This window comes from Mastigoproctus giganteus, chromosome 12, assembly GCF_048544385.1.
Source record: "Mastigoproctus giganteus isolate SK-2022 chromosome 12, ASM4854438v1, whole genome shotgun sequence".
NCBI lineage: Eukaryota > Metazoa > Arthropoda > Arachnida > Uropygi > Thelyphonidae > Mastigoproctus > Mastigoproctus giganteus.
The window spans coordinates 40,551,893-40,562,819 of record NC_143586.1 but is presented as its reverse complement, the minus strand read 5'-3'; the positions used below and the strand labels follow the sequence as shown (position 1 = coordinate 40,562,819).

Genomic DNA, 10,927 nt, shown 5'->3' with positions numbered 1-10,927 from the left:
GAGAACGATCTTCCTCATCATCGTGCAACAAATGTTAAGCGCAAAGTTAAAGACATAACGACGACAATTTTATCTGAAAAAATACGAAAAAAAAAAAAAAAAAAAAAAATTCTGGATTCATTCTTTATTCGTACATCTGAAAAAAAAAATATTGTAACTTCAATAAACTTTACTTAACCTAACATTGTGTAGCATATTATAGTAAAAAATGTCTACTAAAATAAATTTTCCCATTTTTCAGTTCCTTTATCCATTTTTTTACTATGTAAAAGTACAGAATAAACATTACTATACTTATCTACTCATCCTTCGCAACAAGTTGCGCATGTATTGCACTACCTCGAATAATTAACGCTTCACCTACAATACCAGGGTACTTTGCCAACCCACCGATGAAAAGCCAACTATCTTTGAAACGGTGCAGTTTGGGTGATGGCGCCCACCGAGAATAAGCAACAATAGTCTTCTCTATTAGTGAAGAGTTATTATTCGATGTAGTGCAATACATGCGCAACTCATTGTGAAGGATGAGCACAATATGAGATACAGATGAAATGATGCTTTCACACTACTATCAGTTTTCTTTAAGAGTTGTCTATGGTGTAACTACACCGATATTATATAGATTTAGAATCTTAAACTTTTAAAATATTATGCCTTGTTGCATTTAGTTTTATTTAAATAATAAACATTACGAAAATTGGTCCCGGTTTTAAGTGAAATTTTCTGGAACCAGTTGTCCTCGGATAACGAGGATCCCCTGTACTTGCAGTCTCAACTTGGCAGATTTCAATAATACAGTACCAAGCAAACTTCTAGTTAAGGCAGAGTTCCACACTTAAATAAATACACAATAAATTAAATAACCAGCAACTATCAAAATGAACAGAGAGAAATGGGAATAAACATTTTTGGTAATAGAGCGTGTGTCATCTTTTCTTTTTTTAAATCCATATTTTTCTTTCATAAAATAGATCTGTCTTTGAGCTACCTAAGTTGACTATTTTTGGACAACCACCCCTGTCCTTTTCTTGAATAGTGCATGCTTTGCAATCATATGCATCTGAGACATGCCGCACAAATTGGGCATTCCACGAGAAGGACTCGACTAGACAGTTTTGCCCAGTCCCGGTGCAGTTTGCACCCACCGGTATTGCACTACTTCTGGTGGGTGCGGGATTTGCCCATCACAGTACTTACAACACACACACACACACACACACACTTTTATCAGGCCCGTTTCTCAAAGGTTCTGCGCCATCACAGATGAATTAGGTGGAGATGGGCTTATGTCTAGGAGCCACCCTGACACAAAAAAAAAAAAAAGTTCCGATGCAATGCCATACCCGCTCCGGACTCACAGCCCAACTGGCCCAGTCAGAGGTTAATCCTTGTCCCGAGGTTACGGATCCGCCTTCCCTTACCTACATTACTGTATCAACTAGAGGCTGTGCACCTTGGAGACCTACTGAGGATAGGAGTACGGTCGTAGACACGAATATCTCTCGCCTTCGGATTTAAGGGACGAGAGGAGCGCTCCGAGCACAGCAGTGCTTTACGTGGATAGTATAATATACATAATCCTGTCGACGGTGGCACCCAGGCTTACGCTTATCTCCACCTGTATCCGATTGTAACAACAAAAAAAATTCCTTGCCGCCTATAAACGGCCTGTGTAAAGAATGTGTATATGTAATGAACAAAATCATTCTGCCACCAGGGAGCAGCCACCCCATGGGCAAATGCCCCCCTCCCAGTGTTCATCCCTGGCTCAACTATCAATATCTGTGTGCATTAAAAGCACCAAAAATCCCGCACCCACCAGTGAAGTGCAAGACTGGTAGGTGCCAGCAAATCCCGCTCCTAGCCAGTCCACACCTGAAAGCCCCCCCCCAAAAAAAACCTCAGGGTTACTGCATTCAATTCCTGCACTGACAAACTCTCAGCGATTACAACAACAAAATAATAATAAATAAAAAATAATAAATAAAAAATAATTATATATATATATAATATTACGGATAATATAAAGAAAATAAATCCAACAATAATACCATCAGGGACCTAAGACAACACAAAAAAAAAATTATTATCGCTTTTTACCGACAATCTAGATGACGTCAACTGGGGCCAACCACCCAGAATGAAGGCAAAAAACGACAAGGTTCTCTGTTTTTGTGATGATCAATATATGCTAAGTACTGTACTGTAATTTAAATCTAAACCAAATGTAAACCGGTATAGGCCGAAAATAAATCGAAAGATGATAATAAAATTTAGAAATATTAGAATCAAGGGTAAGAAATATAAGTAAAATATAAATGTAAGCATATATTAATCATCGTTGACCCGACAGAGAACGTAATTTAATGATTAAAATAAGATTAAATATATAATACATACTACATATTGACCGTATCTAGGACATAATGTAACAGTCGTCAAAATAATGTGGTGCCCCCTATGTGATGGATACGGTAAAAATAAACAATTAAATTAAATTAACGCAAAGAGAAACATGCAGATAGTAAGAAGAAAAACTAAAGGAGTAGGAATAATAGAACCTGAACTCCACAAAGGCGAAAAATAGTGGTATAGATAAGAAATAGTTTCTCCTACGTCCTCAGATTGCCCTAATAATTTCGGAGAAATAAAAATAAAGAGTGTAGGACAGTTTAAAGACATTACAAGATATAAGTTGTGGCTCGGGTATGCCCGGGATCGCAAACTCGTTCCTATAGTAGGACCCTGAGCTGCTTATATATAGATACGTAGATGATATATGTGTTTTTAATTGTCCACATTTTGTCCAGGATTACAGTAAATTATATCCAGTAGAACTTGTATTAGAAAAAACTAATAGTTCTGATACTATAGCAAATTATCTGGATCTTCATATAGAAATATTGCATAATAATAATATAGACGTAAACGTATATAATAAAAGAGATGCATTCAATTTTAACGTAGTAAGCCTTACAAATTGGAAATCCAATATATCAAAATCAGTGCATGCTAATACAATTTTATCACAATGTCTTAAGGATTGCTTATATCTGCAATAGTAATAAAAATTGTTCAGCGGGCTTAACAGTGTTGTACGGCAGGTTGATCAATAATAATTTCCCTATTGCTTTCCTGAAATATCATTTCAGGAAAGCGATAAACATTATTAATTTCAAAAATTTGTTTTCTGAACCTATTGTTTTAATATAATATAATCGTTATATTTAGTGCCATGTATATATGTAAATAGGATACACTTTGCATTCTTGGTGTCTTACGGCGTCGAAAACTTGTACCCAGCGGCTTGCAAATTACAGTGTATCATTTTTTTTTATATAAATATATAGTTAAATTCATTTAAATTTACTTAAATTCACGCTGAGATAACATGCAAATTCAGCTCAGGGTCCTACTATAGGAACGGGTTTGCGATCCCGGGCATACCCGAGCCACAACTTATATCTTGTAATGTCTTTAAACTGTCCTACACTCTTTATTTTTATTTCTCCGAAATTATTAGGGCAATCTGAGGACGTAGGAGAAACTATTTCTTATCTATACCACTATTTTTCGCCTTTGTGGAGTTCAGGTTCTATTATTCCTACTCCTTTAGTTTTTCTTCTTACTATCTGCATGTTTCTCTATGCGTTAATTTAATTTAATTGTTTATTTTTACCGTATCCATCACATAGGGGGCACCACATTATTTTGACGACTGTTACATTATGTCCTAGATACGGTCAATATGTAGTATGTATTATATATTTAATCTTATTTTAATCATTAAATTACGTTCTCTGTCGGGTCAACGATGATTAATATATGCTTACATTTATATTTTACTTATATTTCTTACCTTTGATTCTAATATTTCTAAATTTTATTATCATCTTTCGATTTATTTTCGGCCTATACCGGTTTACATTTGGTTTAGATTTAAATTACTTAGCATATATTGATCATCACAGAAACAGAGAACCTTGTCGTTTTTTGCCTTCATTCTGGGTGGTTGGCCCCAGTTGACGTCATCTAGATTGTCGGTAAAAAGCGATAATAATTTTTTTTTTTGTGTTGTCTTAGGTCCCTGATGGTATTATTGTTGGATTTATTTTCTTTATATTATCCGTAATATTATAGACATTATGGGTGCATTGCATGATTGCTTGCAACTGCATTGACTCATAAATATTATTTACATACTAGTTACAGTTACTTTCGTTTTAACTTTCTTTACTTTTTTATCAATAATTATATATATATATATATATATATATATATATATATATATATATATATATATATATATACACATACATAAGCTAAAATAGGATATCTGCCAGTAGCATGGCAAACCAGTAGAGTGAAAATGAACTTAACCAAATAAATAACTGAAAAATAAGGTGGGGGGAATAAAGAAGAGGGTAGTGTTGAAGCAACATTCCTAAAATAATTTAGAAAATTAAGCCAATTAAAAGAAATTTAGCGGCGCCCCCTGGTAGGCACCCGTTTCCGAATTATGTGAAATCGCACTAACGTGGACTAACAACATAAATAAACTGAAAACAATAATTAATAAAATGAAATAAAATAGACTTCCCATTATGCCCCATCTCGACAGAGGACCACGAGGCCAATAATAGTCAGGGAATTCACTGCATTTCGAACGCTAAACAAATCCATGCAACGACGGAATGATACTAAGATCAAACTGCCGATGCAATAGATTTGCATAGCAGTGGTCCTTATGCAGCGAAAATTAATAAGACAGAAAACCTAGTACTCGCATGGCCAAAACAATAGTTAATTATATTGTTTACTGAATTACAACACTGAATTATATATATATATATATATATATATATATATAGAAATAAATTAGGCTATAGATGGCGTTAGCACATCGTCACGCTACCTCAATATTAATATAATCAGATTAATCCAAAAATTAAATAGAGAGATAAACATTAATAAAAATAAATAAGAAAAAATTGTAGAAAAGCTAACATCAGTGTCAGCAGAAAAGCACAACCACTAAATGTTGCTTATAATGAGCTAAAATAGGATATTTAGCAGTAGCATGGCAAACCAGTAGAGTGAAAATTTTTTTCTTATTTTTATCTCTCTATTTAATTTTTGGATTAATCGGATTATATTTATATGGGGGTACCGCCATCTATAGCCTAATTTGTTTACACACACACACACACACACACACACACACACATTTGTCTTTAGCAAAATTTTGTTATGCATTAAATCTTTCCCTGCTAAGCAGACACATTCATTGCCACTGGACAGTTCCGGAATTACTCTTTAATTGCAATCTAAATTGTTCGTAAATTAAACAGTCGTGCAAAATGTGATTCCTCACATGAGCAGAAACAGTAAGGATCTGTTGCTAGCCCATTGTGCATGGTTCCTACAATTTAAAATTCAAGGAACCATGTCCCATCAACAAATACGACGTCACCATTACAGGAAAGAACCAAGAATTAAACCATTTTTTATATCTGATGCAAATGATACCCTAGGTATAAATAACTTAGTTACTACATTAGTATTATTGGAACCACACCTTTCTTGCCAAAGCTCCTGCATCTGAGACAATCTTTACTTATTTTGTTCTTATTTCGCTGAACTTCTACATTACAAGTAATCCTCATAAATTCCAATGCAACTCTTTTACACAAAAAAGTAACAAAAAACACTATAAGCCATATAAATCTAGAGGCAAGAACCCTGACAAAACTTGCATGCCATTGTTAGACACTGTCCCACAAATTCCAAATGTTGTAGTGCTAAAATAATATGCCTCTGAACTAATAAGACTTTCAGCTTAAATTTGACTACCAATTGAAAATACAACGGCGCCTCCGTAGCCAGGTGGGCAGGAGCAGCAGTGCGTAGCACACGCTTCTTAATTAGACCGGGGTTCGAACCCATCACCACCAAATACGGAGGATGCGGGAATGACCACCGCATATCCCCGGAGCAATATGGCCTTAGTTGCTAATGCTCCTAAAAAAAAACCAAATAATAATAATAATAATAATAATACATTGAAAATACACATTCGAACCATATACTGTACTATAATCGGTAGGCGAACCGCCTTATAATATAAAACTAAGGCCTTCTTCCTAAGCGCCCAGTCAGTCCTTGCGATACGAATAATGACAGGAAAGTTTTTGGATCTTTTCACTATTATGCTCCAGATGGGGTATTAAAGGTAAAGGTCAGTAATAATGTAACAACAATACTACTAATAATAAAGCACCGTGTCCCAGTCCATAATCCAATCATTGATTTCATAATCTGTAGAGGTGACATCACATATTTTGTGAAGTATTGCACTGAGTAGGATAAAAGGTTTAGAAATCACTTGTAGATGACACTATGGGAACGTTGCATTATACAGCCTCAAGAGCAATGTGACTCTACATAACAGCCTAGCAGCAATAAGTACACAGAAAACAGATATATACAAATACACAGAGTTAGATAAATGGTTCAGACTTCACGTGATTGATAATGGCACTGTGGTAACGTTGCATTATATGGCTCCTGAGCCACAAGAGCAATAGGGCTCTCATAGAACACATACACTGAGTTGAATAAAAGGTTCAGATTTTACTTGATTGTTAATGACAATGGAAACATTGCATTATATAGCTCCTCATACTGCAGAGAGTAATGTGACCTGACCTAACCGCAATAGGGCTCCTAGAGAAACACACACAAACATATACACTGAGTTGGATAAAAAGTTGACTTCACTTGATTGTTAATGACACTAGGAACATTGAATTATATAGCTTCTCAGACACAAGAGCCTAGCAGCAATATGTTCACAGAGAACACACATACACAGAGTTGGATAAATAGTTCAGGCTTCACTTGGTGGATGATGACACTGTTGGAACATTGTATTATACAGCTCGTTAGCCACAACAGCAATAGGACTCCCAGAGAAAACTTACATACACATGCTGACTTTCCACGACCAAAGCCATGTTGATTTTGATATGTAAGGCTTGAAAAAATTGAAAAGTTGTTCATGCACTACTGCGTCAAGTAGTTTAGAAAGGCTTTTTTTGCTGTGGAATAGTCTGAAATCTTATACAGACCACTTGTCACCTTTTTTTGAATACCAGAAGTATGTTAACCTGATTGAAATGCTTTGGATAAATACCCAATCTCAGATATAAGTTGCAAATATGAAGCATGATAGGATTAATAGTGAGACTTTTTCCAAATTACGGTTGGTTAGTCACCTGGGTCTTTTGTATTGTCATTTTTCATATTCTTCAATGCTGAGTTTTGGTCATCCTCATTGATCAACAGATCTCAACCAGGAAATGAAACCAAAGGCTCCATATCAATAGTCTCAATCCTTGACAAATGTTTGGCAAATACTTCAGCAGTGTGGAATTCATCAGACAATAGAATTCAAACTGAATAATGGAGCTATGTTATTTATCATTAAGGTATATGTAGTTCAGAATGGACAGTTAATCCAGTATTGATCAATTAATATTGCTCTGATACAAGTGATCTCTAAAAAAGAGAAATCATGACAGTTTTCCCCCAGAAAAATCAAATCATGACAATTTTCCCCTCTATCTTTCACAGCACATGCTTAACATTCCCAGTTACGTGTCTAACACGTTTCAATAGTTTTTAAAGGGAGTTTCATGCTTGACTGGACAGACAAGCCAAATTCATGTTTTTCCATAATTTACAAGATGGACTGAAAAAGCACTTTTTGCACATGTGCTTGGTACTCCTGGTTCCCAAACCACTCTAAGTCAATAAAACTTGTTTTAGCATAAAGTTTTTGTAGAACTTTTTCCTTATGAAAAAACAAATACACTTCAGAAAAGCAAAATATCTGATACACTTCTCATTGTATTCAATAATTCCTTTGATGGCCATTTTAATCTATACTCTCTCTCTCTCTCAGATTAACATTAATACAACAATTTGTCCATATCACAATATTTTGGGCCTAATAGTAAATCTTTGTTTCACAATTATTGATCTTTAAAATATTTCTTAGCTAGGTAACCTGAGACATATGCCAATACATTTTAATCATAAATATCCATATCCTCACAGTACCTGGGCGATTATAACTCTTTCACTTTGTCAGTGAGACTCTGGCTGACTTGACTTGATTTCAGAAGCAGTAAACATGTTATGACATAATAGTTTATGAAATAATTTAATTATTTCATAAACTATTACTTCGAATAATATCAATACACTATTCATATAAATTAGTGTACTAAGTTATGAATTAGTTATTAATTAGCTATTCAGTTTTTTTTTTTTTTTTTTAACATTTCCAGGTTCTATCAATTCTGAAAAATTATCTTAAATGTTCTTTCGGAAATCGGTACAATCGAACTCCAGATTTATCGCACACGAAACACTTATTCCTGTGCATGCACGATGTCAGCAGATAATTATAATAGTAAAAAAAAAAAAAAAAAAAACTATGTAGAACAAAATTGCTACGTTCAACGAACACTAGAACTCAAAAGAAAGTAGCAAACCACGTTATTAATTAGATATTCAGTTTTTTTTTTTTTTTTACATTTCATTCATTAAACATTTCCTGGTTCTATGGATTCCGATAAATTACCTTAAACGTTCTTTCGGAAATGAGTACAATCGCAGCCACATTTATTGCACAGGAAACACTTATTTCTGTGCATGACAGCAGATAATTATAATAGAAAAATAAATACACAAATAATAACAATTTTTTTTTTAAATTCTTAAAATTTTTTTAGTAAAAAACAAAAAAAAAAAAAAAAAAAAAAGACTACTTGAAACAAAATTTCTATGTTCAACGAACACTAACATTGAGGTGTGTAAGGCCTTGAATGGGTTGAGCACGCTGAATTCTGATGGGATCCTTCCACCTGTTCAGATTACGAACCTAGGGGGGGGGGGCATAAATTCAAACTAAGAAAGACACGTGTAGAATAGATGTGCAGAAATTTGCCTTTAGCCAGCGGGTGGTTAATTGCTGGAACAAACTTCCATCTGTCGTTGTGGAAGTTGATAGGTTAAATAAATTTAAGGAGGAACTGGACGGGCATTTGGAAGGAATGGTGTGATTTTTTTTGGCTGATGCTGCATAAGCTCATACACTTGCATCACATGCCACTACTACTACAAATCGAGACACAGTATTAGCAACTTAGCGTTGGGCATGTGCGTTATTGCTCAGTGAGTTCTGAAGGTGAGGGCGCTGGGATGAATTGAGCAAGAGTCCACTCACTCTGTATCTTACTTCTCTGTGCTGATGACACCTGTACCCGTTGCAGATGGCAAGGATTAGTGTTGCACAAATGCTGTTCTGGCAACACTGCAAATAGCCGAACGTTGAACAGCCATCGAATACAGTTCCATCGAAAACTACGTTGAAATTAATTATTTATTTTTTTTTTTGTCCAGTTAGTTCCAGTTGTAGCCGGAACTATGTTCAAATAAATTATTTTTATTGTCTACATATGCCGTGTATGTTTTTTGAGACACCTTGTATATGACCGTTATACGAGAAATAAAATGGTATATCTCAAATTGACTGAAAATATGTTAAGTATTTTAAGAAAATACTATTTTTATGAACTTCATTCCAGGAATTATTTAATTTTACGTTTTGTTTTTAATATTGAGTTGTTTTATTTTATATTTTAATTCAAAAACACAAAAAATGGTGAACCTGTTGACCAAAATCATCAAAACTGGTTAGCCTCTCCTGCTCCCCCTCCCTTGGATTGACTGGTGGGAAAGTGGACCATTTATGGCCCCACGCACATTAAAGCAGTCACCATGCCGTGGCTAATTAGCTGGCGTGGGGTGGATGCAGACACTGGTAAGTGCGGGATAGTGTCCAAATAACATAGGAACTCTTTCATACCTACCCCTAGGGTGACCAACCCTTGACTAATGTTACTTATTGTAAAAGAGAATCCATTCTTTTTGGTCTTCGTCGCCCTTGGTGCGGTTCGGCTTTCGTCCCTAGTGGGTTTCACCTAACGGCCGGGGTATCATGCAATTCAGGGCGCAAAAGATAATCGCGATATACTGAATAGATTAGATAACCATCCCATCACAATCTAATTTTGAATTTAATGAGAAATCCCACCAGGTGGAACCACAAAGATTCGCCATTAACCCACAGAACTTCAAAACATATCTGTAACCAATCCCAACCCCATCTATTTTTTGATTTAACGAGGAATCCCACGAGGTGGGACCACAAAAATTCGCCATTAGGCTCATTGTAATGCTCCCCTCCACGGTAATCTTTAGTAAAAGGCGAAAGATTATCACGAACTATGAAGGGAAACCTGAGCAATTCGATAAGTTTCTGTCGCTATAATCAGATATTTGACGTTTATACTAGGAATGAAATGGTGTACTTAAATTCATTTGAAATATATTAGGGATTTTGAAATATATATAATGTTTGTCGAATCCATTCGATCTATTATTTAATATTCTCTTGTTTTTAATACAAGGTTTTATTTTATTTGATAATGTAGTTCAAAAAAGTCGACAAGTTAACCTTTACTTCCATATAATGAAAAAGTGAAGTAAAAATAGTAAACAGAAGCTACCCACTAAAATCATCGAAACTGGTTGATATGTAGCTTCGTGTTCACCATTTTTACTCCCCCCCCTCCTTTTATTAGCAAAAAGGACGACAAAACAACATTTAAACTTACACTATCTGAAAATTCCTTGAAAATTATAAAGAACGGTCACAGCCAATCACGAACAATGAAAGAAAACAGGTGACGTTCTCACTTCTCAGGGTGGGATTAAGTGCCTTCTGACATACAGGGTCGCCGAAATACGGTAAGCAGGGCATAGTGGTGCCAAAATTCAAAATTTTTATTAC

General features: G+C 35.0%; 1 non-coding gene across 1 annotated transcript; it reads right to left on the bottom strand.

The window, feature by feature from the left end:
* Positions 1 to 10,263: 10,263 nt before the first annotated feature.
* Positions 10,264 to 10,381, bottom strand: LOC150076933 (U5 spliceosomal RNA). Its single transcript, XR_016547762.1, has one exon. It is a non-coding gene; the product is annotated as a U5 spliceosomal RNA (small nuclear RNA).
* Between the last annotated feature and the right edge of the window lie 546 nt (positions 10,382 to 10,927).